The 15764-nt window shown below is 38.7% G+C and overlaps 1 protein-coding gene across 5 annotated transcripts in view; it reads left to right on the plus strand.

The window, feature by feature from the left end:
* zfhx3b (zinc finger homeobox 3b) overlaps positions 1–15764 on the plus strand; it is a 376578-nt gene that overhangs the window by 163166 nt on the left and 197648 nt on the right. For all 5 annotated transcript variants that reach the window (XM_053237891.1, XM_053237890.1, XM_053237886.1 and 2 more), the window contains one exon: positions 8778–8840. The gene's annotated coding sequence lies outside the window, so the exon portion shown is untranslated. The remainder of the gene's footprint in view (positions 1–8777; positions 8841–15764) is intronic.

Below are 15764 nucleotides of genomic sequence, written 5' to 3' on the forward strand. Positions count from 1 at the left end.
TTGACTGATACTTGATGCACATCATCGTCATGCCTCTGATGCCTCGTAAACCTCAGCAACAGAAGCCTGCAGACAGTCGGATCAGGTACTAGGAGGATGTCAGTTTTTATATTAGTATTGGATCAGAATCCGATTGGATTTGACATATTTTCCCAACTAGTCCACTAATATTGTACACCATGAACATGTGTGTTATTGACTGAAGCTTATCTTAAAGTGCATCATTATCATACCTCTGATGTTTCACGAACCTCAGCAACAGAAGCTTGCAGACAGTCAGTTCGGATACTAAGAAGACACCAGTGTCGGATCAGTATCAGATTGGATTCGTCCGATCCAATCTTCTGGTATTTTATGTCATAAACACATGTTAATGACTGAAATTTGACAGTATCATCATCATCATGGCTCATGCTATGCCAAGTTTCATAAAAAGCTCAGCAGCAGAACCTTCCAGACACTCAGATGAGGTACTAAGAGGACGTCAGTTTTTGGATTAGTATCAGATTGGATTTGTCACATTTTTCTGATCCGATCTTATGGTATTTTATGTCATGAACAGGTTAATGACTGAAATTTGTCTTAAAACACAGTACCACCATCATACATTTGATGTTTCACAGTAACAGAACTTCAGTAACAGAACTTTGCAGATACTAAGATGACATCACTATCAGATCAGTATCGGATCAGTATCAGATTAGATTTGTCAGATTTTTCCTATCCAATCCACTAGTATTTTACACCATGATCGCATGTATTATTGACTGAAACTTCACATTACTGTCATTTCGCAAACCTCTGATGTTTCGCAAATAAGAGACACTTGCAGACAGTTGGATCAGGTGCTACAAGGATGACAGTTTTTGGATCAGTATCAGATCAGTATCAGATTGGATTAGTCACTTTTTGCTATATGATCCACTGGTATTTTACACCGTGAATGCATAAGTTATTGACTAAAACTTGTCTTAAAACACGCCGCCATCATACCTCTGATGTTCCACAAACCTCAGCAACAGAAGCGTGCAGACAGTCGGATCAGATACTCAAATTATCTCTGTATTGGATCTGTATCAGATTGGATTTAACACATTTAACACATTTTCCAATTTTTTTTTTTTTGGTATTTTGCACTGTGACCATGTGTGTTTTTGACTACAACTTGTCTTAAAGCACATCACAATGTTTCGTAAACCTCAGTATCAGAACCTCACAGACAGCCGGATTGGATACTAAGATGGCATCAGTATCAGATATCAGCTAATTCTCATATTTCCGATGTCAGTATTATATTAAAATTAAGGGAGTTAAAAAGTCGTGATTGGTACGTTCCTACATTTGTGCACTGTAGCTAAAGTTATTTAGCTAATACAGAAGTAAAGAGAAACCCCTCACATAGACAGAAATACAACAGCGTGTGTGTTATTGTGTGTGCACGTGCCTGGCTTGAGAGGGAGGCCCCCCAATAAAACGTGGCATTTCAATTTCTCATCTTCCCTTCACGTTGTGTGCTGGCCTGCTCCTCTTCTACATATATATAGAGGAGGAAGACGAGAACAGCGGCCAGCTTGCAGGATGCGCATACTAAGCAATCAATGTGTCACCTCTTCTTGACAATCCTGCTGCTTTTTTTTCCATACGGGGGCCTCTCTCATTTTTTCTTGTCAGCAGAAGGTAATTTGCTGTATTGTGATTCAGGCCGAAAGCTTTGTGACGAGGGGACTTTTGATAGCTCTGCCCCCCCAGACATCCACACACACACACATACACCCACCCATACACACATATACACACACATAGTCAGTCTGCTTTGCCAGTGAGGCGGAATAGAGACGCACCCCTCCCTCCTTTCCTCCCTCCCTCCCTCCGTCGCAGTCCATGCCCCATCTCCATCCGAGGCTAGCTGTTAAAAGTGATAAGCGTGGAGAGTGGCGTGGGGTCCCCTGATTAATAAAAGATGGGGGCCGCTCCCAGCTCCCATCTCCCAGAGGGGTGGCCTTTTTCGGAGCACCCTCCCCCCCAGCGGAGACGCCGCACATAATGCAATCCTGCGCCAGCACAATGGACGGGAAATGGGGAGAAAGAACCAATCATGGAAATATAGTATTTAAAGCAGCCAGTGTCCTGCGCTCTCTCGCTAGCACAGAGCATGCATTATAATGAACAATATACTGGACTAAAAGATGTCTGGTATACATATGTATTTATATGCCATATAGAGACTGGTATGAAGGGGTGTGTTATTTCCTGTTGAATTAGATGACTATAAATGTTAAATTTTTATTTTATGTTCAGAAGTAGTGTTATAAATATACCAAATTTAATATAATCAAACCCTGACTCAATCTACCACCAATGGTCTTAGAGTTTTATTTATTTATTTATTTATTTATTTACTAGATTGTTGTATTTTCATTAGTTTCTATCTTTTCTTTTAATTTTTAAATGTATATTTATTTAGTTTTTTTGACATTTTCATGTATTTTACATTATAGATTTATTATATTATTGCATTATAGATTTTTAGTTTTTGTAATTAATACTATATTATTTTATATTCAGTCTACATTTATTTATTTATTTATTTACTAGATTCTTTTTTATTATTTTCATTAGTTTCTATTTTTTCTTTCAATTTTTAACTGTATATTTATTAGTTTTGCAATATTTTAGTTTTAGCATTAGTAAGTTATTTTATTCTTTTGAAAAAGAGATCTTTACAGATGCATGAATGAATTTATTTATTCAATTTGGATTTTAATATTATTTTCAGTCTTCACTTGAAATTAGCTTAAATCTAAAAATATTTTTTAAAAATAGCTTAGTTACAGTTTCTATTTTTTTCTTTCAATTTTTAAACGTATATTTATTTAATTTTTTTGACATTTTCATGCATTATACATTATATTATTACATTTATTGATTTTTAGTTTTAGTATTTAATACTATATTATTTTATATTCAGTCTACATTTTTTTTACATAATCATTTTATTTTTTACTTTTCATGACGCTAGATCAGGGTTCGGAAAAGAAGTTGGAGTTACAGATGAATGCATAAATACACACTGCATCGTATTTACGAAGATACTTACGAAGATCCAGCTTAGGTTTTAGGGAGGAGGAGTTTGGAGGAGTGGTTTGTGGGCGGTACCTTTTCTCACTTTCTCAAACCAATCGAACAAAATGCGAGCCGCATCGCTCGACATCCTCAGATGTGTAATGTGGCTTCACATAATAAATGTTGTGCGTAAAAAAACAAAAACAGAAATGTCTGACATTTGTTGAAGTATTTGTTTACTTGTCATTTTGTTTTTATTTCATTTCTGTACATTATTTGTAGTTTACTTTATGGTTTCATTGACTGTAATAACTAGCGAGCAATCTTAAAAGAGTTCTTCAGGGGCTGTTTAGATGTTATGGGGCCTTTCTTTCAAAATGGGTTCTACTTTGATCCCTTTCTCAAAAGCAAACACTCTGTTGTATATAAACCCTACACAGAAAATGAATAATCTTAAGGGTGATAAGTGTAAAGAGTGTAGTTTTAAATAGAAGGGTATACTCTGTAACCACACACACAGACACACATACACACACACATTGAGTGTCTCAGTTAGACTCTTGTATCAAGGCTGATTGCTGTTCTCCACATGGACACTGCAGCATTTATCTTTAAATAACCTCCGTCCCCTTCCAGGGCCAGACAATAGTGGGACGCTTCTAATTTTCGGCAGCATAATGGCAGTCATATTGAGATGAAACAGGTCAAAGGTGAACTCGGGGGCTCGTGATTGGCTGGGGGAGGGACAGAGCCAGTGTCTTGGAGATAAAATTGAGGCGCTGGTTTAATTCGATTCTTGTCAATGCCAGGCTTCTCTCTCAGTGCAGGCGAAGAATATTCCAGTTTGCGTAATTGCTTATGAATATGAAATGACAATATGGAAAGATCATGAAATCAAATTCAGCTTTATGTTACAGTGGGGAGTAAAGTAAAATAATTATTTTACATAAAATTGGGGTACAAAAATCTCTCCAAATTTTACAAACGTTTTGTGTTTATATTGCCTTTGTCCCTTTTGACCCTTTACCTTGCCTCCTCCTCCTCCTCCTCCTCCTCCTTCTCCTGCTGCTGCTGCTGAGCTTGAATGAAACAGATTGATGGAGCTGTTGGATGAATATTAATGTGATATGCACATGCTCCTGAACTTGCCTTTGACCTTGAGCTTTTATCATTTTTTATTTATTTATTTTTTTGTCACACTTAATATTAAATGCCATAATGACAAACCAAGGGCAAAGGCAATCCAAAATGTTCTCAGGCTCACAACAACATTTGTGACAATTGATATAATATTCACATTTCTTATACAAAAAGTTATGAATAGGGTTAGGAGTGAGGTTAACTTTCATACTTTGTTTATTTATTATTTATTATTTATATTTATTTAAGTGCAATTGAACAGGTCAAGTTTGCTTGTTCAAATTTAAAATTGAACAGCTTCCTGAAATCCTTACTGTTATTTGAAAAAATACTAAGTATATGAGTATAAATTTGTAATAAATAAAGTGAAAAGACTAAACAAGTAGCATTTTACTCATTACAGAGGATCAGATTTACTGTTCGGAACATGCAGTGATAATGATGATGACGATGATGATGATGATGATGATGAAAGACAAAACACACTGCGTCATGCTATCATAGTAAAATAATCAATGATGCAGCGGTGTAATGAAGCATAGTTACTCTTACCACCCCAAAGTTTTTTTTCCAGGAGTTTTTATTCCTTTATACCACAGCAATTTGCCAATGATTGCTATTTTTTATTTATTAAAAGAACATGTCATACTTCTTATCCATTTATTGTTACATTTAATGTTGTGGAACATCCACAAAGCAAGTTATCTCATACGTTATGGCAACTATAAACAGTTGTTCCCTCACCATTCTCTCTCTTTTTTCTCTCTCTTGAGAAGTTAATGAGCAAAAAAATGCAGGTTGTTCCCGAGAAACCGCAAAGCACAAACTCCTCTGAAAAGTTACAGCTTTATGTCTGAGTGTTACAAAGCGCTGACACTGAAGGCTCCTTCCATAAAAGTTAAATAAACATCTTCTTATAGAAAACTTCACCACCTCAATGATGACACAAATGTTTAAAAAGTAGATTTAAAATGTCCTGAGCTGTTACTATAGAAATGATAACGTATTAAAATGAGCCCATTAATATAAACCAGCTGTGCTACTCACAGAGTTGCTGTTATAGAAAATTAATCAACACCTTCTGACTAATCAGAATCCAGAATTCTACAGCGCTGTGGTATAAAATGATTAAACGTTTGTATTAACATGTGTATTACATTATACAGAAGTCTAAAAGAACATTAGCAATATGCATAACAGTTGACGTAATCACAAGCACAACCAGAACCTTCTGTAACATTTTCTCAACTTCATGTTTTCTTCATCTCCACATTTTTCAGGCCACAAATTAGACAGAACTATTATTTTTTTTGAAAGTCTGGAAGGAAAATATTTTGGTACACAGCCAGAGAGCTGCTTTTGCTAAATCTTTGGTTTTCTCCATAAATTCATCTAAAGTACTGGACATCCAAAATAAATACTTCACAGATTTATTATTATTATTATTTTGATAATTTATTCAAATCTAGCTGGATATTCATATTTAGTTTTGGTACAAGATGGAGATCATTAAGAGACTGAATTTCCTATGTCATTTATATCCCTTTAGATTCAAACCCTCAGGAAAAAATATCCAATCAGGGCTCAGTGAAAGCGTTATAATGATCAATATTGGAAACTATATAGTATATATAGTAACAAAACTTATTATTGTTATATATATATATATATATATATATATATATATATGTATACTGATTACACTTTTAATCAGTGTAAATGTTTAAAAAGTGTTTTTATTTAACCAAGAAAACAAGTAATCATTGTTATGATGATATGATGAACTCTCTTTTTCTCAGCTTGCGTCTTCTCAAACTTTTTGTTGGTCTAAATGCTTTTGACAGTGTCAACCACCGAAATCCCATCCATCTGAAGGAAATAAATTTGAAAACACTGTTTTTAATGTTGTAGTGTAGATGAGAGAAAATGTAAATTTTTAAAAGCGCGGATGGATGATTGTCATGTGATCTCCACAAGTCCAACAAGGCGGAACCTATTGCATTACTGTTTTCTGTATTAGGTATTTTTTAATTTCATGTTGGACTGCTGTGGCATGCAGGAAAGTGGGTTTAATGGCCATGTTGACATAAAAACAAAGGGCTATGATAGATATAGGGTTGGGAAAGGGTTTGTTTAGGGACAGGATAGGGATAAATTAAGGTTAGGATAGGATGGGATAGGTTAGGATAGGATAAGGTTAGGATAGGGATAGAGCTGGGATAGGGATACGATACGGATAGGGATACGTAAGGGTTAGGGAAAGGGTTAGATTAGGGTTAGGATATGGTTACTGTTTGTTTTCAAATGGGAATGACATAAAGGTCATGGATCAGACACCCCGTGCGGATGCATGCCGTTTTCTGTCATTTTCCCATTTCACTGTGGACAGAAAACTGAAAGCATGAATGTAGCTGAAACATAAACAGAGCATTTTCAAAATTACTACATTAGTGTGGATTAGGTCTAAGAAATATTTGTTTGTGTATTTAGTTCTGTTCATGCTAGCAATAAGGTGTGCAACAAACAAGACTCCATTTCCCAGCATGCACTGCAACATTAGTGGAGCCAGGGCTGTGGTGTGTCTCTAACAGCCACCCTCTAAGGTCATTGCTCACCGTCAAGCAAGGGTCCGGCGCGTCCCCCTGAGCCCGATGACAAACAAGGCTGCAGCGCTGAGGTGTGTGTCAGGGGTGTTTTTTCCACAAAGCATTTCTATAAAAGTGTAACAGCCCTGCGTTTGCCCTTTTCCACCCCGTACGAACGAGCCACTCAGCCAACAGGCCCCTGAAGATCTCTTAAAATGTGCTGATCCACAAAAGCCTGCACCTCTAGTCATTCTCCTCCCTCCCTGTTTCCTCCATCCATTCCTCCACTGCTGCTTTGCTTCTGCTGAATCATGCCGGCCTGCGACTGGCACCGAGCGTGAGAGCACGTGTGTACATCTGTACAGAGAAAGGAGGATGGGGGCGGGGCTTGTTTGAGGCCTGGAGGTAATTACAGCGCATTAGAGCAGGACTAAATAAATCTGTAGTGCTGCTAATTGTGTGGCAGTGAAAACAATAACTCCAAGCATATGGCCCGGGGCATCAGGGGGGCGTGGGGGGGAGGGGGGTAAGAACGGCTGGCTCGGGGCCCTGGCATGGGGCCAGAAGCAGGCATGGAAGCAACACATCCAACCTGACAGAGCTGCAACCACAGACACACACAGCATCCAGCTGTCTCCACCCATGTTAATGAACATGAATTAGTCATATTAGGCAATATTAGAATTAGACTTTTTCATGCAAGGTGAACATGAATGAGGAATTTCATTAAGGACAGTGTTCATAGGGCTACATATCACAGATGTAAGCCCTTCATGACACCTGACATCATCCTATAACATTTACAAAGCCTTATTCCAACAGCTGTCATAAAGAACGCTTTTACCAATTTTTATCCCATGTTGACATTACACCTGATTCAAAAGGTGACATAAAGTTGCATTATAACATTTGCGTAAGGTTGTGTTATAACATATGACTTTGTAACTCTGCTCAGACTCATCTCGTGTGACAGAGTCACTTTATGATAAAAGATTAAAACCAAACTCTACTTTAGAGTAATAAAATATACATAACGCTGTTGTTACATGGACTTTATGTTGTCATAAGTTTTCAGAAAACTTTTATATGTAGTAAAATGAAACTACATATAACACTGAAAAGATACAGACTGGTCGTAATTCATAACAATCTTATAAACAGTAAAATTATGCACACTCTACTTAAAAGTCAAAAAACTATGCATAGCTCTGTCATGGCAGTGTCATAGCAGTGACATAAAGATTTAAAATAATAAAAATGTTAAAATCTAAACCCAAAAAAATATGCATAACCGTCATATTATAGCATTCACCTAAATGATTAATAACAAAAATAAAAAAAACAGAGAATTTATGCATAACTCTGTTGTGACAGTGTCATAGCATTGATATAAGTAAAAAAGTTTAATAAAAAAAAAATCTAAATAACTAAATTAAAACCACATTGAGAATATACTGAATATACATATACATAACTCTGTTATGACAGTATCATAGCATTGCTCTAAAGAACTAATAATCTATAATAATCTAAATAACGAAATTAAAAACACATCTTACTTTATGTAAGGGTGTGAGAAAGGTAAATAACTATGGTGTGACAGTGTTACATCATAAGGATTCAAATAATCTTGAATCCTTATGTCACTTTATCGTCATTAGGGGATATGAGTGTTTTGTCATGGCAGTACGTCACAGAAGGTGTTATAACACAACGTTACAACGTTATAACAAAAATCTGTCACTTGACTGAGCTGGCTTGTCAACATGACATCAAAGTCTTTATGACAGCTGGCATCTTTATGAAGAGAGAAATCTTTCCACAGGGGTATGAGGGTTGATATGAAGGGGTTATGTAGGTGTTATTTCACACTATGTAGCTCAACAGAGGTCTCTGTCACTCATATAATAAAAGTGTGTATGAAACTGACATTACTCTCTCTCTCTCTCTCTCTCTCTCTCTCTCTCACCCTCTCTCTCTCTTTCCCAGGACTGGATCTGAGAGAAGAGACACTTCAGCAGTGTGGACTTTCAGCTGTCTTGTGGCCTGCCGGTATGTGGACCCACACACAGATATACTTCCTGTTTGCGTGCTTCCATATTTGATAAAATTCTGAAATCAGAGCACTGATAATAAACACTTCGGAATATGCTCTAATAGGCAAATAATCAACGACAGGGTGATGTCGGCCAGAGCCATGCCCCGAAGTGTTTTGTTCCTCTTATACCACAGCAATTTGCCAAAGATTATATATTTTTTTATTTATTAAAAATGATATGTCATACATTTTATCCATTTATAGGTGCATTTAATGTTGTAGAACGTCCATGGAACAAGGTATTTCCTGATCTCACTTATGTTATAGCAGCTATAAACACCAGGCTGTTCCCTCACCAGCCTCTCTTTTTCTCTCTCTTGAAGTTAATAAGACAAAAAACATACAACACAGCTTGTCATGTTACCAAGAGACCACAAAAGGTGTAAACGCCTCTGTCCCAAAGATGTCGGAAAACCTAAAAATTACAGCTTTACCTCTGAAATTTTGACACTGGAGACTCCTTCCAGAAATGTTAAATAAACATCTCCTTACTGAAAATTCCACCATTCATCAAAACTTCACTAACTTGATTATTTGTGTTTCTTTGTAATTAAATTACAATGATGATGCATTAGAATGATTTGTAGCTGCCCTACGTCAGATCTGCTGTTATAGAAAAGTTGCGGTGAGTTAGAATTAAAGTTAAAGAGCAGAAAACCTGTTAATTCAAACTCTGTTGAACTGAATCCATGTGTCAATCTTTAAAATATGTGACTCTGTAACGCATGTTCAAACCTCTCACTGTTCCACCTGAATAATAAAGGTGTTTAGATGAGACGTATATGAGAGAAATTATCCCAAAAGTGTTCTAATGGACTTTTATCCAAATTTCCAATACACTACAAAGTAGTTCCGGTTAATTTACACTTTTCAGAAGACTGTGTCATATCGCTACGCCATCAGTGCCTCATAACTACATTGGTAATATTAACATAACCACATAATCTTCTCAATTCTACAGATTTAGAGTTAAATTTACTAATCAAATTACCTAAAAATAATGTGCCACATAAACATTTATTGGTGAAGTATTCCTTTTAGTACACTTTCATTCAGGTTTAGTGTACAATATGTGTAATGATTACAGTGTTTGATTACTCAGGCTCACCTGGAACCTTGTACATAATGCTACACAAACACAAACACCTATAGTCTTCCTTTCTCTTCACTTCCTGTTTTAATCTTTCTTTACTCTCTCTATCTCTCTTCATCTTTTCTCTACTGCATATTCGTGGCACAATCTCAGCTTGCTAACACCCGCAGGCTTTCGAAGCATGTATGCGTTCGTGTCTCGAGGGAGCCTCGTGTTGCCTTCTCCTTTTTGTTCGTACTAATTGCCTTAATTTATTGACTAGTTAAGGTTTATGAAACAATTAATTGATTTCCCCGTACTCATTATTCAGCCCTTAGACGCTAAATCTGCCGTGGATCTTTTTAACAGCAACATTAATGATGTGTCAAGTCAGCTGTGCAAAACGCAAATCACAGATAAACTCATTTTTGTGTATAAAAAAAATTTATGTTGCCTTTTTTTATTTTACTACAGGTTATAAATACTCATCTATGATAGCTAATCGTCAGTAATACAACACTGGTTATTATTAACGTGCGTTCTTTGTTAAGGTGTCAGCGTGATACATTAATTTGAATTTGCTTTTTGCATGCGCCACGATGTTGCATGACTCTGATCTGTGATGCCATTGCGCTAACTTTAGCTCATGAAAAGCTTTGCACAGTTCTTCTCAAATATATCTCAGTCTGATGTATTTTCTGTATATCTATATATTTGTATATAATAATGCATAGTTTTGTGTGTGTTTATGTGCATGTGTGTGCATAGTCTCATAGGCCACATTGCTCTCCTTCAGTCTTCGAAATTCATTCGTTGGCCAATCAGAGATTACTTCCAAGTCTTGTATCAATTCTCTATGTTATGTCCAGACATGGACTCTTCGCAAAGCACGCGATGAAGCAGGACTACTCCGAGAGATGGATCGATACGGGCCTCCCATGGGCTCTCTGGCGTGACTCCCCCTCCACACACAGTCGTCTCAGCCATGTGATGGCAAGAGTGGCAGGCCAGGCCTGATCTCCCTGCTCAAGAGATCTATTGTTTACCGCCGTTGTGCTCGGCAACTCCTGTAACCATCATATCCACATGCTTCCTTCCATGGGAATTTGTCCCAAATATCCAAACACAGCTAGAGGGCTCCATCAGAATAAATTCCTCCAGAGGTCTCATTGTGTCCATTGGTTTCATATCAGTATCCATATTTTTGATCCATTGTGATCCATGGTAAATTGTACAAAATCCCATGTCAGTGTATCCTCAACACAATAGTCCTAATTTTCGAACGTCCAAATTCCGTTACGAATTAAGTCCCTTTCAGGGCCTTCTTATCCGCAAGCCGTTGTTGTCTGACATTTTTCTGGAACGAGGCTGTGTCTCAACCAACCGTAGGCATTTTCCTGGAAAGAATAGATTATAATTATAATTACAAAGCAATCAGAATTAATCGCACCGCGCCATCTCCTCTCAGCGGTGCATGTTAGTCACCTGCACCTCCCCCATGCACATACATTCGCATACACACATTACGTATATACACACACATGCACATTAACTTACCAGGCCAGACCAGTGTTCATCTCCATTAGCTCAGATATTAGCTCTCTCGCCCATTCTCTCTCCCTCTCTCTCTCTCTCTCTCTCCCTCCATCAATTACCTCCCATACTTACAGCGAAACTCATTAGCCGCCCCTCCCTCTGCTCGCTTAACGAGAAAGCGATTAGAATGTGTTTCGGCGCGAATGCGGTTTCTGCCGCCGCTCCCGTTCCTCGCGTCCACTTGCTCACCTTCAGCTCTCTCTTTCCATCTGGCTCTCCCCTTCTCTCCCCACTACCTCTTTCTCTATCTGTGGCTACAGCCTCTCTCTCTTTTCCTCTCTCTCTTCTCTCTTGCGCTCTCTGACTCTTTCCCTTTCTTCATCCTCTCTGCAGCCTCTCTCTCTCTCTTTCGCTCCTCCCTCTCTTGGAGCTGCAGGCTGCTGGGGGTTTTAGACAGATCACTCTCACAATGGTTGATCAATACAGCTATTGATCTGCTTGCAAAATGTTTATAAAATCTTCCCGGGCAGCTGCGGAGCGGTGGCGGTGGGGGAAAAAGGGGAGAGCAAGCAGACCAAGGGGAGGGCCAATGCCATTCAGCCGGGGTTGAGGAGGCATCGCGTCACTGATTGGCTGCCCATGTGCCCGCCTTGCCAGGCTGTGAGTATTGTTCCGGCAAGGCTTCTAGCTCCCGAGTCACTCTGACAAACTTCTCTGCCCGGCAAAGCGTCATCGGTGTGTTGCGACGGCGGCATTTTAACCTTTTTGTCGTTCGCTTTTTGGCTGCCAGCCAAACTGTGACAACACGCACTCTCCTCCTCATCCACCCCCGTCTTCCCATGAGCATACAATCCTCATTTGCATAAATTAGCAAACGGCAGGCAGTGCCAGGTTCTTAACGAGCCGCTGTCATGTCGCTTCCTCCTGCCTGCTCTTGCTTGCTGCACTCAATGCAGCACACACCTTGTGTGGCATCACCGCTGCCCTCTGTGGCCCTCTGGAGCTCCGCATTACAATACCCAACAGGCCTGTTTACATTTCCCCTGGCTCTCCCTCTGGTCCCTGGGAGCCTGTGCTTACTTCCTTACTAGTAAATGGTACTTATCTATAGAGAATAGAGAGGTTTCTACATGTGCCTGGAGATTTTTTTTTTACACTACTTCCTCTTATTTCCTTACACACTTAAACCTTACAGAGTGATCTCCTGGCCTTAACACTCCACCAGCAGTGTTTCCTAAATCTCCACTCTGAGAAACTAGCCTTGGTAGAGCAGTTCTAAGCAGTTTTAATAACCTGGAAAATGAAAACACAGGAATACAAACATGTAGAAAGCTTGGCATAGCCCCTCAAAAGTTATTGCCAGGATTGATTTACCCTGGCCTAGCCAGTCACAAGGTCATGTCTCACATCAGGCCCAGAAAACAAGCAGCACAATAAGTGCACAGGAGGTGGCTCAGATCACAAAGAATGACCCGACTCAAAACACAAAGCAGCACACCCAAAGCAATCAGGTGCTGTGGTACCTAATCCACAGCCACAAAGACACACATTGTGTATGGATGATCTAGTCCAGGAGACGATTAAGTCCACTCAAATCTGCAACAAGATGGACTTAACGTAGTTATCATTCCTCTATTATGTCTAGCGTGTTTAACTGGGAGCCGCGGAGAGCCACAGAGAGGTCGGATCACCTATTCATGCCAATTCTTGCCATTCGTGGTAGTCATAATCTGGTCTCCAGATCAGTCTTTATAAGCCTTTAGTACTATTGAGGTAGTGTGGGTTCCACCACAGTTGTCAGGAGCTGGGAACCAAAAGTATGACCCTGTTCCCCATAGGATGTCCCTGCTGAAAAATCCAGCTTGTTCTGACCAGCCACCGGCTGTCAAAACACAGGATGAGATGGTAGACCATCTTCACCAGCTGGTGAGTTCAATGATTCAATAAATGTGTGAGATTTTCAAACTCTATTGTATTTTTGTTTCATAAAAATAACTTTGTAGTGTTAGTAGTGGTCATTCCAAAACTGTTTCCTTTCTACCAGCTCTCATAATCTGGCAAAAATGTTTTACCTGCATGATGGGCTCAGCCAGGGTTTTGGCAGCTGGTCAGAATAAGCTGGAGCTCTTTTCTCCAAAATCATAAGTTCATGAGTTCAGGCCATCTCATTTCCAGCATTATTTTAACTAAGCAAACTATTTCATTTACATTTACTCATTTTATCCAAAGCAACTCACAGGATAAAAGGTCGAAGGACATCAAGGACATAAAAGGACGGTCGACCTTCTGCTGACCTTCTGAGACTTAACTGCTGACACAACACTATCCAGATCGCTCAGACTAGTCAAACTGGAGAGCCTCCAGAGATGTAGTTCTAGGGAAGTCAGTATGTAGACAACGTAAAACATATCAGGAAAGGTAGACGATGCAATCAAAGGCTGCTTGGTGAATGACTCTTTAGCCTCGTATAAAAGGCCAGAGAAGTCAATTGAACTTGCAGAGGCTGATCTGCTTGCTGTGATCTGTGAATCAGCTTGTCTGTTGTTGGTATGAATGATTCTCTCTATCCTGTAATTTCCTTTATTCCTCTTCCTCCTATCCGCCCATTCTCCTTTATTCCCTCCTCCCTCCTCTCAGAACAGAGCTTGCATAAGAGGCCATTTTATTTATTCTGTCAGAGTGCTAGACAGACTCGGCTCACACAGAAATCAATTTCAGCTCAGCCGGTGGATCTAAACGCAAAAGCGTAGCGCGCATGTCAGCAACCGCCGCAACCTAACTTGCTCATTGTGCCGTGTTCTTCTCCCCCTCCTCACTCCTTGGAAGACATTTTGTTCTCACCCTCCTGCCATTATTGCCAATCACTGAGCACAAGTGATGAGGTGTGAACACTACTGGCAAATGCATGATGACCAAGTGCTTATCTTGAAAAACAAAATGGAGACAGACTGTATAGGTGCATGTGGGTAGTATATGTTCTGTATGTTTATTTAGCAGCATGTCAGACAAGTGGATGTATACAGTATTCACACACTCATGTCCATCTCCCAAAAATGCACCAATAATATACACACCCTGTTTTTAGCTCGACCTATGGCTTGTGACAACTGGAAGTCTTCAGTTATGCCACAGCACTGTTGAATTCCTGATTCTGATTCAATAGAAGGTGTTGATTCATTTTCTATAACAGCAGCTCTGACAGTAGTGCAGCTACAAATCACAAGTTTATATTAATGCACTTTTTCTAAAAACGTTATAGTTTCTATAGTAAAAGCTCATTCACAGGGACTTGTGTGTCACACAAACATATTAAATAAATGTGTAATCATTGATAAGGTAATGTTTTAACATTTTTGGAAGGAGTCTCCAGTGTCAACACTTTGTAACTTCAAGAGGAGTTTTGAGTTTTTTTCCCAGTCACATGACAAGCTGCATTTTTTTTGTCTTATTATCTTCATGAGAGAGAACTGGAAAAGGCTGGTGAGGGAATGACTGATTATAGGTGTTAAAAGGTAAATGAGAACAGGAACTATTTTGTTTCGTGGACGTTCCACAACAGTGAAAATAACTATAACTGGATAAAAAATATGACGTGTCATTCGTTAATAATTTTTAAAAAATGTCATCACTAGCATTCTGTTATAGGGAAATAATCAACTTTAAAAAACGAAACTCAGCTTCATCCCACCACGTTGTTGTTGATTATTTTCCTATAACAGCATGACACCAAGTGTTTTATTCATTAATTTTATTCCAGACAGAAGTTGCAGCACAACAAGCTTTTTCTGTATAGATTCATAAATTACACAGGTGGGATGGTAGCCCAAAAAAATCATATAGTTAAGAATTCTTTAAAACACAAACGTGTATGTGAACATACTTTCTACGAAATGTCGTATACATACTGTATTACTGTATTATCAAACTAGTACTGCATATGATATAGCACTGATCTACACAATACACAGCATTTTGTGACCAAAATAACACAAGATATAGTCACTGAATGGCTACACGAGGGAGTATTCCAACAAGCTGTCAATCAAAAAACTGAATTTAATTATTTATTATTATACCAAACTGCAGCAAACAAAAAACACACGTCTACTCACCCTTTGTTTAATCCATGCTGGTTACTATATTCCTCACATACATATTTCAGACCATAACCTATGTCAGTGATGCACAACCCATATAATAAGTGCAACATTTATGAAGCAAGCACAGCGCTCCTACACATTTATTCCCGAGATGCCGAGGGCCCTGAACC

This window comes from Pangasianodon hypophthalmus, chromosome 11 (assembly GCF_027358585.1).
Source record: "Pangasianodon hypophthalmus isolate fPanHyp1 chromosome 11, fPanHyp1.pri, whole genome shotgun sequence".
Classification (NCBI taxonomy): Eukaryota; Metazoa; Chordata; class Actinopteri; order Siluriformes; family Pangasiidae; genus Pangasianodon; species Pangasianodon hypophthalmus.